This window comes from Triticum aestivum, chromosome 1D (assembly GCF_018294505.1).
Source record: "Triticum aestivum cultivar Chinese Spring chromosome 1D, IWGSC CS RefSeq v2.1, whole genome shotgun sequence".
Lineage (NCBI taxonomy): Eukaryota > Viridiplantae > Streptophyta > Magnoliopsida > Poales > Poaceae > Triticum > Triticum aestivum.
In genome coordinates this window covers 450,077,629-450,088,224 of record NC_057796.1, presented here as the reverse complement: position 1 = coordinate 450,088,224, position 10,596 = coordinate 450,077,629, and the positions used below count along the sequence as shown (strand labels likewise).

The window sequence follows — 10,596 nt, the reverse complement described above, 5'->3', positions numbered from 1 at the left end:
TTACAAAGGTTTGCGGGAGAGGTGGACCACTGTATAGAGAGGGAGGAAGGTGATGAAGGTGTTGATGAAGACGACGAAGTTGATGGAGATGATCGCCGCGATGATGGTTTCCCCGGCGGCACTCCAACGCCACTAGGAGAGAGGGGGAGAGAGGTCCCCTCGACTTCTTCTTCCTTGCCCCCTCCCCTAGATGGGGCGAGGTATCCCCTTTTGGTCCTTGGTGTTCATGGCCTCCGGGGGTCTCATATTAGATATTGATTGGTGGAGCAGTTTTCTCGGCGCTGGGATTCTGAGACCCGTCGTGATCATAATTGATTCTTATAGTTTAGCTATCGAGGAAATTCCAAAAATACCAGGTCGATTCGCCAACTGCTCGTCCAAGCCACCCAAAATAAAACCATGATTTTATTGGTCTCGCCAGGTCAGTTAAATACTCCATACTTTTTGTCCTGAAAATTCCTGAAAGCAAAAGAATAGTAGAAAATAGAAACTAGCCTTTGACACTGTCTTAATAGGTTAGTCCAAATAAAAATAATATAAATTGTTACCAAAGCATGTTAAATGATATAAATGTAGGATGAAACAAAAAAATATATAGATGCGTTGAGACATATCACCGCTCAATGCTATTTCCGTACGTAACAGTTGGATTTGGGGGAGCTATAAAAGGAGGAGGTTCTTCCTCCTCCCACCTACCTCTTGCTCCTGTCTCTCTCTTTCATTGTTGACCTAAGCTTTATCTTACTCGATATCCTTCTTTAGTCACTCAAACTTGTTGATTTGCTAGGGATTGAGAGAGCAGACCTAGATCTACACTTCCATCGAAGGAAATTTGACTCCCCCATACTTCCTCTTGTGGATCTTATTACTCTTGGGTGTTTGGGCACCCTAGATAGAAGAAGTCACCTTGAAGGCACATTCCATTGTGGTGAAGCTTCATGGTAGTGTTGGAAGCCCCCAATTAAGTTGTGGAGATTGCTCCAACCTTGTTTGCAAAGGTTCTAGTTGCCGCCTTCAACAGCACCGTATAATGGAATCATGACACCTTACATTGTGCGGGGGCACGAGGAGAATAGTGTGGGCCATTGTGGAGTTTGGGGTGCATTGTGCCTCTACACCCCTTCGACGAAGATGTACCTCCCCAAAGGCGGGAACTTCGGGAACAACATCATCGTCTCCACTCGCGGTTACTTCTATCCTTTACTTGCTTTCTGCAAGTTTGTTTGTTGTGTTTACTCTCTAACTTGTTGTTGTTGTTGTTGTTGTTGTTGTTGTTGTTGTTGTTGTTGTCGTTGTTGAGCTTTTCATATAGGTTTTCCAACTTTTTGCATATCTAGGCAACCTATTTTTTTATCGTTTCCCTAAATTTATAAAAAAAAATATTAGTCGCCTATTCAACCCCTCTTGTCGACCATACCGTTCCTTTCATCTGGGCTACCCTTTTTATAGTTCAGTGAGATAATTTGTAAAGGGTATTCGTTGTCATATTCCAGCTTGGATATCTTTATAGCATAAAGAACTCTCATAATGAATTAGATTTTTCTAATAAACATCAATTTCTGTCTGCACTCATACTTGTTCATGTAAGCGTCTATAAGAATTAGGCTAATCTAATGTCATATTTATTAGACCAAGTGTTCTATCGTCTTTGTGAAACCTTTTGATTTTTTGTTTATTACAATTCTAAAGATAGGCCACAAGTTTATAACTGTGAAGAGCTCAGACTGTGTTGTGTGTGTACAAATTGTGGTGGTGCAATTATTTGATGCCACGAGGGGCAATTCTCCTCATCCTTGGGCTTTTTATTTCATTGAAGGCGAGTTACTTTTTCTAGGGCTTGTTTCCTGTGTATAATTTTCTTTAACTAAACTAGAGAGTTTACCGTAACCGAATAAGACAGGCTCCGTGTGAAATATTACAGTTTACGACTACATATTTGAAATTCAATGTATGCGTGTGGGGGGGGGGGGGGGGGTGGAAGGGGGATTGCAAGCTGGATGAATTGACAGAGGTGTCTAGTTTGGATCTATATCTTTATCAATATAAATAGACCCAAAGGGCAGATTCAATTAATTAATCTCGGCCATCAAATGGTCAATCCAAGGATTTAGATTGCTCCAATGATGAACGTTGAACATGTTTAACATTCAATTTAATATCATACCAAATAGTATCATTTCTGTGTAATTGATATCTTACCTAATAATCACGTGCAATTAATTTTCTCCATAATATCAACGTGCATTGCACATATGCATTTACTAGTTGGAGAGGAGGCAGTGCGTGGAGAAATGCTAAGCACAGTATGATTATAACGCAATTGCACACAATTACATGTTTGAAAATCAAAATCGGTGGGCTGGGGTGGGTGGAAAGGGGATTACGAGTTAGATGTGTGATTGACAATATGACAATATTGTCTGACATGCACGAGGATTCTAAATATATATACTATTACCTCCGTCCCAAATTAGTTGTCTTAATTTTGTCTTCATACGGATGTATCTACACTAAAACATGTTTAGTTACATCCGTATCTGGACAAATTTGAGTCAACTAATTTTTTAACGAGGGAGTATATATTAAACATAATTGATGTTGAACCATCAGAATATGTATACCTGTTGTAACCACGGGCAGTTAGCTAGTACTCCCTGTGTTTCTATTTAATCCGTGTATTAACTTTAGTCAAAGTCAAGCTTTGTAAACTTTGACAAAGTTTATAAACAAAAATATTAACATATACAATAACAAATTAATACCATTAGATTCATTGTTGAATGTACTTTTACATCATATACATTTGTTATGGTAAATGGTTATATTGTTTTCTATAAACTTGATCAAACTTTACGAAGTTTGATTTCAGTCAAATCTAATATGCAGAGTAAATAAAAATGGAGGGAGTAAGAAAATAAAGCATTACATTTCAGACTTCAGATTGTTCATACTATTTCCATTACATTTTCGTATTGCATTAGAACGAAATACATACCACTCTTTTCGGAAAAAAAAAACATTCAATATGGTTCAGAGTACGTCGTTAAGCAAAAGAATTCCTCTACTAATCTTATTTGCCATCAAATAAATTCAAATTATTGCGACTAAATTTTCGACAGGATCACAAATCTGCTTTAATTAACGTGCTGCTCTAATAGTCCTTACGTGAAAATTTTGACTGACGACAGTCCAGGGTGATAAGTGTGTGGTCCTCATTTCCAGCCCATGAAGAGTGGTAGAACCAGCACGCTCCACAGTCCACACCGTCTCAAACGCACGGCGGAATTGGCGGTCACGATCGACGCTGCGGTCTATCGACGTTCGGCAACGGCTCCTACCATACGGCGCCACGGTGAAGACGATAACTATGACCAACGACCGCGCGGCCGCGCACCCTCAGGCGAGCCAGATGCGTCACATCGCACAAGTCAGCTGAGCCTGAGCTGGTCAATATTCATCGGGCGTACATGTGTAACATCATCATCAGCGGCTTGACTAGCTGCTTGTGCGGTCATCTTACGTTAAAGACCGTGCTACGCAATGGGATCGGAAAATGTAATAGCGACGTTACTCGATGAGACTTTGATTTGGTGGTGTTTTCCGGGTACTTGGTCTCGAGTGAAAGCCTTGGGTCTAACTCTAATTTTCTCTCGATGGAAGATCTGACCCTAATTGGTTATACTTGACCATTGGCCATGGCAATGTTTTTGTGTCGTTAATTTTTTCAAGACATTGCCCGTAGTTGTTCGACCTTTATCTTTAAGGTGAAAACCCGAGATTTAACCATTGGTGGTTATATCTGACGACAATGGTGCTTGAGCGTTGCTCCCTTCCCGAAGACGTCGTTGCTGAAGAATATTTTTTGTTGTCTCTGTAATGTCAAATGGTGGGCCGATGGTCGTTGTTATAGTTCATCGATTGTTGTTTTGATATTTTATGTGTATATTGATGTTTTTAGGGGTATGTATATATTGACGTTGGCTATGTCCATCCTAATAATCGTATAAAGTTTGGATGTGTGCCCATTATATTTGTATCACCTTGATGCTACATTTTGAATCAATAAAATCTTCAAAAACCACCAAGCAATTTGGCACAGTGCAGCGAACCAACCTGTGGTTGAGATGGTTAGGTGGACAGTGGTATCCTCAACCCATCAGGGTTCAAATCTTGGTGCTCGCATTATTCCTGGATTTATTTCAGGATTTCCGGCGATGCGCTTTCAGTGGGAAGAGACGTTCCCGTCGACGACGAGGTGCCTACGGTGACTTTGTAAATCTCAAGATGAGATGATATGCCGGCTCAGTCTCTCAAAGATGCTCATAGGGGTAGGATGTGCGTGTGTGCGTTCATAGGGATGAGTGTATGCGCGTGTATATGAGCGCTTGTGTCTGTACTGATGCTCAAAAAAAAATTGGCACAGTGCACGGATCAGTTGTCGTGCCGGTACGCGCGTGTCGAGACTAAACATGGACCGGGTGTGCTGCCGGTATGCGCGTCGCGAGACTAACGAACCATATATAGCGACCGCCAGGCGGTTGATCGGTCCATCATAGTACAGCATCGTTTTGAGTCCATGGCGAGCTGGTTTCCTCCTCCTTCATGCTCTCTCCTCCTGCACTTGCTCGTCGTCGTGGCACTGCTGGTCCCGTCACATGGTCGTCGTCGAATGCCACCGACACGATCAGGGCGAGCCGGCCGCTCACCGGGGACCAGAAGTTGATCTTGCAGCGCGGCAAATTCGCGCTCGGGTTCTTCCAGCCTCAAGGTAACTAACATCCACCACGTCTTCTTAATTTCCTCCTCCCTCCTCCTGAATAGTATCAGTCGCCGTGTACACTGCCCCAGTCGTGCTTATGTTTGCGAACGCTTCGTTCTTTCTTTTTTTGCGGGGTTTGCTTGCGCTTCGTTGTGCCGCTTATGTTTTTGGGTTGCATAGATTTTATTTTTCACAATAGCTATATGTATGTCGTCTGAATTTGGAATTTGGGTCGGTCGATTTTCACGTGAAGGAAGGAACAGTGGAAGGAAATAAGGAGCTTGCCAGAGAAGGCTACCCCATTATCTATTCTAGGGGTGTGAGGGGGTGGTGAGCTCGCTGGAGAAGGCTACCCCATTATCTATCTTATGGGTGTGGGGTGGTGCAAGTTCGCGGGAAAAAACGGTCATCGGTGGGGTTAGAGGGATGGACGGGGGCAGTGGCAGCACGTCGGTGGGCTGCGGTTGAGGGGAGGGCGTGGCGACGAGATGATCGCGGGAGCGCCGCTAGATGCAGGCGGCGGCAGCGGCAGGTGGTTCGGTCGGTGGCAGTTGACAGCTCGATCGGGGGTAGAAGATGAACATGAGAACGACTGAGAGGTAGAAGAAGGTGCCTAAGCCATTGGATCTACATCGAAAGGCTGAAAACGATTCGACCGGCCCTAATTCCATTTTGAGTTGATTGGTATATAGGCATTCCCTTTATTTTTACATGCAATTTTTTTGAAGTTTCAAAAATTACTTACGTGCTAGTTGGTTTGGCGTGTTGGGGAAACAACAAAGTTTTTTTTTAATATGGTCTTCAGATGAGTCTTTTTTTTATCAGAAGTGGCTTTTTCTAACACAATACAATCACAAGTACTCACATACATGACTCCACATGCACACTCCTATAAACGCACGCACGTACATTTTATTCCTATGAGCACCTATGAGATGTTGAGTCGGCAGAACTTTTTGAGATCGACAAAGTCATCGTAGACACCTCGTCGATGAAAATGTCTCCTCCACTGAACGAACATAAATGAAAAGCCTAAAATAAATACAGAAAATGTGAACATTAATGCCAAATTTAGGACTTAAACCTTGGTGGGTAGGTCCACCACAAGTCAAGGCAGTGTGGAACTGTGGATCGATGGCACCAAGCAATCTTTGGTGGGAGCTTCTGGGCAGATTTTCTACGTCTTAAGAATGTGGAGTTGCCTAGCTTCATTTAGAAAATAATAGTAACAGGAATATATGCAAGCTCCTATAATTTTACAAGACTTACTATCGACGTGTTAGTAGGTACCAGGGAATTAATTCTAGATACTAGCAAAAACTATAGTATTTTGGGAGTGGGGTACTATCTCTGTGTGTGTGTGTGTGTGTGTGTGTGTTGCCAGTAATACTACAGTTTGAAACATCATCATATTTATATGAGGACTAAATTTTAAAACCACATGCTCTCCATTTTTTCATTTATAATTTTATGTATTTTGTGTCCATCTATCAATTATACTGACTTCACCGATCTTTTTATACATGGATAGCTGAAGGATCTGGAGGCAGGTGGTACGTGGGTATTTGGTACAACAAAATCCCGGTGCAAACTATTGTATGGGTGGCCAACAGGGAGAAACCAATATCTGATCCAGCCTCATCAAGCCTGACGATCTCTGATGACGGAAATATTGTCCTCCGTCAGTCCAAATCGGTTGTCTGGTCAAGCAATTCAACCAATGAAGCTTTTAACTCCACCATTGCTGTGCTCCTTGACACAGGGAACCTAGTGGTTAGACACAAGTCCAACAGCTCCCATGTGGTCTGGCAAAGTTTCGATGATATGACAGACACATGGCTCCCAGGTAATAAGCTCAGTTTTAACAAGGTGACTGGTGTGTCCAACCGGATCATCTCTTGGAAAAACAATGGTGATCCAGCGCCAGGAATGTTCACCGTGGAGATGGATCCAAATGGCTCAAAGCAATACATCATCCTATGGAATAGCTCCATGGTGTACTGGGACACTGGCAACTGGACCGGCAGCTCATTTCCTAACATGCCGGAGTTGTCGCGTGCAAACACCTATCCCAACACCCCATACACTTATCAGTTTGTTGACAATGACCAGGAAACATACTTCACCTATAATGTTACTGATGATAGAATATTATCAAGGCATGTCATTGGCGTGTCAGGTCAAACTCAGTCTTCTGTATGGGTGGAGGCTGCACAGGCCTGGGTGGTCTATTTTTCACAACCAAAAGCCAACTGCGATGTGTATGGATTCTGTGGAGCTTACAGCAAGTGCAGTGGGAGTGCCCTGTCATCATCGTGTAGCTGCCTCAAGGGCTTCAGTGAGCGTGATCCAAATAGTTGGAATCTGGGCGATCCAACTGCAGGTTGTAGGAGAAATGTCCAATTGCAGTGTGGCAGCAAGGGCTTGGAGAAAGAAAAGCAGGATAGGTTCTATACAATCAATAGTGTGAAACTGCCTGACAAAGCATATACTAGTATTGAGGGTACCAGCAATCAGAACTGCCAATCAGCTTGCCTGAACAATTGTTCATGTACCGCTTACTCTTATAATGGCACATGCTCACTTTGGTATGCAGAACTTCTGAATTTGCAAGACACCATTGACGGTTCTCTGGATAACATTCATATAAGGGTGGCAGCCTCTGAGTTACCAGATTCAAGAACCAAGAAACGGTGGATTGCTGGAGTTGCCGTCGGTGGAGTTGCTACCCTAGGTTGTGCAGTGATCGCTTTATATTTCCTTCTCCGCAGGAGGAGAAGAATTAACAGTATGAATCTTGCTAAGGGGTCTCTGATCAGCTTTAAATACAATGATCTGCAGTTCCTTACCAAAAATTTCTCTGAGATATTGGGTGTGGGAGCTTTTGGCTCTGTGTTCAAAGGAGTTCTACCAGACGCAACTATAATGGCGGTGAAGAAGCTGGAGGGCCTCCGTCAAGGGGAGAAGCAATTTCGGGCTGAAGTGAGTACTATTGGAACAATTCAGCATGTCAACTTGATTCAACTACTTGGTTTTTGTTCTGAAGGAACGAAGCGGTTGCTCGTCTATGAGTATATGCCTAATGGTTCATTGGATCATCATCTGTTTAGGAGTAGCACTGCGCCTTTAAGTTGGAGCACAAGATACCAAATCGCGACCGGAGTTGCACGGGGATTAACTTACCTGCACGAGGAGTGCAGGGATTGCATCATACATTGTGATATTAAGCCAGAAAATATATTATTGGGTGAATCACTAGTTCCAAAGGTGGCAGACTTTGGATTGGCAAAGCTCCTTGGCCGAGATTTTAGTAGGGTTTTAACATCAATGAGAGGCACCATAGGGTATCTTGCACCTGAGTGGATAAGTGGTGAGGCTATCACAACAAAGGCTGATGTTTTCAGCTATGGAATGATGCTTTTTGAGATTATATCTGGCAAGAGGAACAATATGCATACTGGCACAAGCACATATACATTTTTTCCTATGTGGGTAGTGAGGAAGCTAGTGGAAGGAGATGTGCAAACATTGATTGATTCCGAACTTGTCACTGATGTGGACCTAAGGGAGCTTGAAAGGGTATGCATGGTTGCATGTTGGTGTGTTCAAGACAGTGAGAGCTCCAGGCCAACGATGGGGGAAATTGTTCAGATCCTAGAAGGGTTGGTTCGTGTTGAAATGCCGCCTGTTCCAAGGTATCTTCAAGTTCTTGCTGAAGGTGTAAAACCGTCTGAAGTTTCTAATCTTTCATGAGTTTTATCTACCAACTAGATCAGGACTCACCGATGTGAAATATGTCTATCTGTATTTCTTGTATGAGCGTATGGTCTCTTGTAGTGTGTATTGTTGGCATACTATTTATGTGATGTTGTATCTGGTTGTATCATATTTTGTTTTGCAATAAATCTGTTCCAAGTTGCTACTCGGAGGACTTTGTTTTTAAATTTCAGAAGGTGACCAAATCTTAAAATATCTGAGATAGAAAACAATCATATGAAGAGCTATCTGCTATTTACTTTTTCCGGTGTGGTTTCCCTTTTCTGAAAGCAGCCTCTACAGGTCTAGCCGTTGGCTAGAATCAGTCCAATAGCTTACTGGCTTGTTCATGTGTGCGTTGCTGTGTACTTATGCATGAGCCAATGTAATTGGTGAGAGCAGTGGTTATAATCTTGAACAGAATTGATAATTTTCCTACCGTACCAAACTGGTCTAGACAGGTCATACTGTTACATGATGGTATAAGTCGAAAGCTAAAGCCGAGTCCACGAACCACGATCCCCTCACCTGCCCGTCCTCATCCTCAAGCGCCACCGCGCGAGCCCCGGGTCCAACACCACCGGGTAAACTCGGCGCCAGGAACAGTTCGAGAGGCAGACATCTCGACACACACACACACACCATAGAAATGAGAGAACTAAGGACCATTGCCGTTTCTGTGGTTACCATGATGGATCAATGGTGTGCGTGCTTCCGCCACTAATAGTCCTGTCACACTCCCGATCAGATTTTTTTTTGAACCTGTGCTCCATATTAAGGTTATCTAGATTGAAATTAAGTGAGAGATTAACTGAATCTACTGAAGAAGAACATTGGATGGGTTTTTTCTCCGTTCTTTAATAAACATGCTGAGTGTGTTTACTACTTCAGAAAATCGGTCTTGTCAGGTGTGGTTCCACTAGATGAAACTCTCCTCCTCTAGCGGCAACTTATTGTTGATTGCAGTGATTTGAAGGAGAAAACATCAAGAACCTACGGTTATTGAACAAGAAGGATAAATAAATCTAGAACTCACGTTGTAACTGATCGTCGTAGAATATTCAGAATTTCAGATGAATCAAGAATTGATGTTGAACAGCAGACTTAAAAATAGCTTAAACATTCTAAAAGATATATCCCAAGCGAAAACATGTCCACCGTGTCAGCTTTTGCTCTCCCTCAGCAGGTCCGCCTGCCCCGACTTGCATTTGCGGAGCATGTACTTTCCAATTGCACAGGCCTTTTAAGACATGAAGAAATTAGAAAGAAATGACTCGAGCGAATCATGAAAGCTATTTTAGGTGCTCCACTTTTAAATATGTGAATGTGCAAACGGAAAGTACATGGTTTTTAAAAAATGTGTTAAGACAACACAAATTTGTTAACAAAAATGTACCAAAAACCAATTTTTGATAGACTCATAGATGCAACTTGAATGCAGTGTGAAAGACTGAAATTTGACCCCTGGTTTGCTAAGGGCACCCCCATGGCTCCCTCGTAGATCTGCTGATGACAATTTATTATACTTCCCTACTGAAGGACGCAAATCTGATTATGGTTCCTACTTTTTACTGTTTGTGAGAAATAGTAATTTTTTTGCGTGAAATGTTATAAGAAAAAGGATTTGGAGGACCAACTCACCAGCTTGTCGAGGGAGGATTCGGCCTTGACCGACGGTTTGGCCATCAATTTGGCAGCCTATCGCCGGCGACCGGTCCTCGCCATTGCCGCGTTGCCGGTCGATCTTTCTTCTGAAAACTGATGTCTAGAGTTGTTGTTGTGCGTCTCCTCCGAGGATTGGCGGTTCCCGCCACCAATGGAAGCTCGGAGACTGAATTTGAAACAGGGCCTGTTTCTGATTCCGGAGTGGAGCCGCTTGATTGCTTCGATTGCCGGTTGCAGCTCGGGAAGGAGGAGCTGCTGCTTGGATTGGGGAGCTGCTTATTTGGGCACCACTGGATCCTCATTCGAGGCCTCCGCCGGCGACGGCGCAGGGCAGGCGGCGGCGCATAACTGACTCCCGATCCCCTCTTTCCTCTCTCGATGGAACCCAGGTTTTCTTTTTCGAGCAAAACGATGGA

The 10,596-nt window shown here is 43.2% G+C and overlaps 1 long non-coding RNA gene and 1 pseudogene across 1 annotated transcript; one reads left to right on the top strand and one right to left on the bottom strand.

Moving 5' to 3' along the window:
• Nucleotides 1-4,576: 4,576 nt before the first annotated feature.
• LOC123174443 (G-type lectin S-receptor-like serine/threonine-protein kinase At2g19130) lies at nt 4,577-8,683 on the top strand (annotated as a pseudogene).
• Nucleotides 8,684-9,531: 848 nt separating this feature from the next.
• Nucleotides 9,532-10,596, bottom strand: LOC123174432 (uncharacterized). The gene is made up of 2 exons (XR_006487051.1): nt 10,157-10,596; nt 9,532-9,755 (listed from the first exon to the last, which is right to left on the bottom strand). It is a non-coding gene; the product is annotated as an uncharacterized lncRNA (long non-coding RNA).